This window comes from Lactuca virosa, chromosome 6 (genome assembly GCF_052849685.1).
Source record: "Lactuca virosa cultivar CGN04683 chromosome 6, Lactuca_virosa_CGN04683_v6, whole genome shotgun sequence".
NCBI classification, from domain to species: Eukaryota; Viridiplantae; Streptophyta; class Magnoliopsida; order Asterales; family Asteraceae; genus Lactuca; species Lactuca virosa.
The window spans coordinates 52,441,247-52,447,246 of record NC_136431.1 but is presented as its reverse complement, the minus strand read 5'-3'; positions in this window follow the sequence as shown (position 1 = coordinate 52,447,246).

Here is a 6,000-nt window from a genome sequence, read left to right as displayed (position 1 = left end):
ATTACTAGAAATAACAGATGTCCACAAGTGAGAATGTATAATCTCAAGAGGTGTGGAAACATGAGAATCAGACAAATAAAAAGGTAATCTAGTGTGCTTACTATGATGAAACGCATGGCAAGTTACCTTATTTTTAGAAAAATGACAAGAAATAGAACTACTAGAAGATAAATGCTTCAAGACTTGATCACAGGGGTGACCGATTCTTTGATGCCAAGTAGTGGGAGAAATGAAAAAACGCATGATTATGGATCTTGTGAATGGATAGAGAGGCCCGGAGCTATCACAACAGATTAGAGGACGTCGTGTCGGATAATCAAGAATGGTACAATTATAAGCATCAAACTCAATAGAACAGGTATTAGTAGTGATAAATTTACGGAAAGAGATGAGATTTTTAATAATATTGGGTGTAATAAGGATGTTTTGTAAATGGAGATGGAAATAAATATTTGGAATTAGAAAATAAGAGTGTCCCGATTTCATAACAGGTATTGTAGAACCGTTACCGACATAAATAGATCGAGGATAATGAGTAGTACTGGTGGAAGTAACTATACATGCATTCGTGTGAACGTGGTCCGTTGCCCCGGTCTCCATGAAGCAACTGGCATGTCCCGGGTCATTTAGTGACATGGTATTGAATAAAATGGGAAGGAACGTGGGCTAATCAGAACCGAGAAATGCCCATGGGGACTGATCCATGCCTGGAGCCTGCAATTGGGCCTGAGGAGTTGTTGATACTGTGGTGAAATTGGTCATAGTAGGCTTGGTACCAAGGATACCTTGGCTGGAAGAAATGGGCATGCCCATTTGTTGATAGTTCTGATGGGTCAGATGGTTGTGAGGCTTAGTGTGAGCCCAAGTGGGTTGGGTTGGGTTGGTGTAGTCATTCGGTGAGTCCATTGTAACGCATTAATTAACGCTCGTGGGGTGAAATAAAACCAATTATATGGTCTTGGCGTGCCAGCAGACGAAAATGGAGGTTGACGAGGGTGCTGGTGGTTTTGGAAACCACCTCCTCAACGATTGTTGTTGTTCCCCCAATAAGAAACGTTGTTGCTGTTTGTGATTAGAAAAGGGGTTTGCGACAACGCTAAGATGGAGAAACAATGGTTTGTAGGAGTGGTGTTTGTGTGAAGGGGTTGTGACATGAGGGTTGTTGAGCCTCGTTTCTTCAACCGAAAGCATAGATCTCATCTCCAAACATGTGGGGAAGGTTTTGGTGAAGCAAATGATTCTGGTGACACTATCGAATTTGTCAGGGAGACCGTTCAAAGCGTGAAGTACAATATTCCTGTCTCTGAATTTTGCACCAAGACCCTCCAACAGGTCCACTAGTTTTTTCACCCTTTCACAATAATCATGGATCGAGGAGTCTCCTAAGGAAAGGTTTCTCAACTATTTTTCAAGTTGCATTGTTATGGACTCAATATTTTCGTAGAAGAGAAAGTGTAGGTTCAATCAAACGTTACGAGTCGTGGCCTTGGTTGAGTAGGCCAAATATATACAGAGATATAAATCTTCTTGTTGGTGATAGGATGCCGAGCCCATTGAAAATTGATGCCGACAACTAGTCTTTTTCAGACGAACTTGATTTAACTGCTCTGTCGTTCTTATCCACTTTTCGGCCGCCAATGCGTCATGGGTCACCATCACCTCGATTCTCTTGTCATCGACATTCATGACATAATTTATGACATCCTATATACGACCAAGATATCGAATCTTATACTTCTTCACCATAGTTGCTACGTTCTAGGGTTTCAAGAACCTCGATGGGTTGTAGATGGAATGGATCGAAAAACGAATACACAAAGAGTTTTTGTGAATCCGATCTGCAATGTAAGATGACGATAAGTGATACATCCATTTTTACTTTTATCCTTATATAAAATTTACAAAAATATAAAAGGATAAATAGATTTTATATGCGTCTTTTAGGCGTCTTTTTTTCTCATAAATTGAATATAGACAAAACTTCAAAAATGGTCCTTGTGGTTTTCAAAAATATCAAGTTTAGTCCCTAAGTTCAAAAAACCTCACAGATGGTCCTTGTGGTTTCAAAACTTTTAACAAATGGTCCTTTTCGCTAACTCCGTTAGCTTTTGGCCGTTAAGTGAAGGGCATTTCAGTCATTTCACAACCACAGGGACCATTTATGAAGTTTTGCCTTAATTTTTTAATATTATTGGACCACGGATGCTGTACAGGTTCGAAACACTCATTCATCACTTCTAATGCCAAGTTTAGTTTGCTATAAGTTTCTGTATATTCTTCCTTTATGTTGTTATCATCACTCACCATCTTCAGTAAACTCCAACTCAGGTTGTTCGTTGTTAATGGAATCGATATGCCAGAAATCCCCATTAGGCCGGAAGATATTCCTTCACATTTTTTAGAACAGAACGTTTTATTACCATCAGAAGACATTGAAAGCCCTTCTTTTTTCAGGCAATCAATGTGGAAATGGCGCTCACATTGTTCACACGTAATTCGGTCATGATCATGACCTTGAAGACAAATCCCACAACAGCAAGATGGGCAGAACCAGTACTCAGAATCAGAAACTCCATTCAATCCAATGAAAGATGAATGATAAGAAGAAGTACAAGAATCACATAACAATAAATCACCACCATCGTTGCAAAAAGAACAAAACTCATCTTGGCCAGATATCGCATGATCAGATGATTTTGTAGATTTAGTGACTGTATCAACTTCGGTTTCTAGGTTTAACTGTGTTTGACAATCCAATAGAGACCTCCCATCATCTAGAAATATCCTGGCTGATGGTCTACGATATGTACTTCCAGCATGAGACTCGAATTTGCTTAGCAGAAAAAACATATTGCAACAATCACACTGAATTCCCTTCTCATATATACGCCCGGATGCCATAATATGATCATCTAGTCTGTTAAGATAAGCGACTCTTGAACCACTTAACACAATTTTTCTTTGGATTAGGGAAGAAAGAAGGCACCTGCGGCTCACAGAAGAAGGTTTCACCTTTCGTATTCGTTTCTTGGGTTTAAACTCTTTTCTTTTCTTCCCGGATTCCTTCAATTTCTTAATCTCACGAAGAGCTTTTCCTGGACGATTTCTCAGAATACCCTCTTTCTTTTCATCATCGTCAACAATACCCGAATCATTACTGTTCCCAACCGATTCTTCACTCTGTTGACGAAAATACGAACTTTTAACATCTTCTATCCGAATCCTTTTCTTGGGTCGACTATTGCTGATCACTGACTCATCGCTATTCACCAATTTCGTATCCTGTTTTGTACCTTCTTCGATTATGGAACTACTCACGTCAAGATCGTGATGATCTTGATGATGAATGAGAGATCCACAGGCTGTTCGGAGGGAGATATAAGTTTTACCTTTCGGAGAACAGTACCTAAGTTCTCGACGATTGGGTTTCTTCTGAGAGAGAGAGAGAGAGAGAGAGAGAGAGAGAGAGAGAGGGTGGGCCCTTTAATATTAAATAATTATATTTATTTTTCTTTTTTTTAAAAAATTAAGGCAAAACTTCATAAATGGTCCCTGTGGTTGTGAAATGACAGAAATGTCCTTCACTTAGCGGTCAAAAGGTAACGAAGTTAGCGAAAAGGACCATTTGTTAAAAGTTTTGAAACCACAGGGACCATCTGTGAGGTTTTTTAAACTTAGGGACTAAACTTGATATTTTCGAAAACCACAAGGACCATTTTTGAAGTTTTGTCTTGAATATAAATATATCCATCAAACTAGTAACTGATCCATCAATCTATATATATATATATATATATATATATATATATATATATATATATATATATTATTTGTAACTCTATCACCTCAATTACAAGTCTAACAAAATAATTTGTTGTTTTATGGAGTTTTTTTACCAAAAGATCATACTTTCAAAAAGTATTTACCAATTAATGGTATTTTTAAATTTATTTACTAAATAATAGTAGTTTTTTTTTTAAATAAGAAAAGAAAACCTAATGACCCACATTACACACTCTTCTCCCACAGATTTCTTTCGCGCGCGTCTTTTTCCTCAAACGTGCGTCAGCATCATCATCTCTCTCTCTCTCTCTCTCTCCATTTATGGCTGCCATTGTATCCGATTATCCCTCTCTATCGATTTGCAGCCTACAGATTCACATTCACGATTATCAATTTCTCGAAATCTCCTCTAACGATGTTACTTCCTATTTGATATATATTTTGTTGGTTATTCTAACTTTAATGTAAGCTTATGCTTATCGACCTCTAGTACATCAAGTTGTTCGGTACCATTCCTAACGCTTTGGAACATTAAAATCCTTTCATAACTACGATTTAACCTAGAACTATCTGGTAGGGGTATAGGAGATCATTTGGGAACATTAGCCGAAATTAGTTGTAGAACAGAAAATCGTTGAGAACCAAAGACTTTTTGCAGGCCCCACACATTAATGATCTGTTGGTGTTTTTTTTTCATTGATAATCTATGATTGAACTTAATGTTCAACGAAATCAAAATCAATCATCTTCTCTGAAGATGTCTCTCCATGTAGTGATATTTTTTCTAGGTTGTAAACATCGATGGACATTTCTGATTTGCAAAACATCATAATCTTAGTCCTTGAGTCTATGAAAGCTTGATTGCTGATGCCAACAATCGAATTTTACAGGCATCCCTTTTGTTCATCTAGATTTACAACGTTATGAAACTTATATTAATAAATGTTTCTATTGATATTTAATTTCAAGATTCGAACATGATTTAATATATATTGCTCTCCACGAGCAACACTGAGTCGCTCAAAAACCTTAAATTGGAAGGTTCTTAAGAGGGAGATGAAGGTGGCATAAGGATATGGAGTCATCAGAAATGGATGAACATGAGTGTAGGGTGTTCTGTGATATGGTTTGAATGGGTGCTAAATAATAAGATTAATGATTCAATATATATTGCTCTCCACATAACTTTACAAGGTCATAATTTTCGAACAAGATCAGTATTTTGGAGCATAAGATGTTGGAACATTTTCATGATTTCAAAGTAGTTCATAATTTTCAAACTAGATCGGTATTTTCAAAGATACAATCTACATAACTTTTAGAACAAAAGTAAATAGTAACATAATTTTGGTTGTGAAAAATGATTTCGAAGGAAATGTTTTTCAAAGACACATTATATTATGATTATTGAACATCTTCTTTAGGCTCCGAGTCCGAGAAATAAAAACCAAATAGTTTTTGTAAGGAAATTTCGAATTCATGAAAATATAGTAAAAAAGACATCACCGTAAATAGAATGGACCACTTAAAAAAAACTAATCATCAAAAATCATTAATTAAAAAATATTAGGTTTTTTTAGTATTTGCGAAATATGTAACACATTTTAAAAAAACCAGATTTTCAAAGATCGTTGTCATATTTTGTTAATGATATTTTTTATAAATGTGTTTTTTATGTGAGACAAGTCTTTTTCTTTTTTTAATGTGACCATTACCTCATTTTATATATTATAAACCAATTTCAAATCATTAAAAATATTATAAAATATGCTAAGGTTCCTCCTTGTCCTTTCCCCCACCCACAATTCCTTGGACCGGTGTTAGGTGGTGATACTCTTCGTTCATTTGTTTCGACTAATATTATAAAACTATCATACTTATCTTATATGCCGAAAACCTCGTAACTCATATTCTATGCTCATATCTTCTAATGTGTCCAACATTGATAAGGAAAGTCCCTTAACATTTGAACATTTTTTCTTACTATGTTACAAAAGTTGACTTTTTAGATAAAGTTCAATGATTCTTTTGACACCCCTTTATTTTATTGGCACTTAAGGTGAATATATTCAGAACCCATATACTATCTTAGCAAATACATAAATGTGTAGAAGGAGTTTTCGATGTGTAAAAGAATTTTCGTTACACATATATAGAGTTGGTGTAACTATAGATGATTAATTAAATCCCACCAGGCCACCAACTAATGGACTCTAT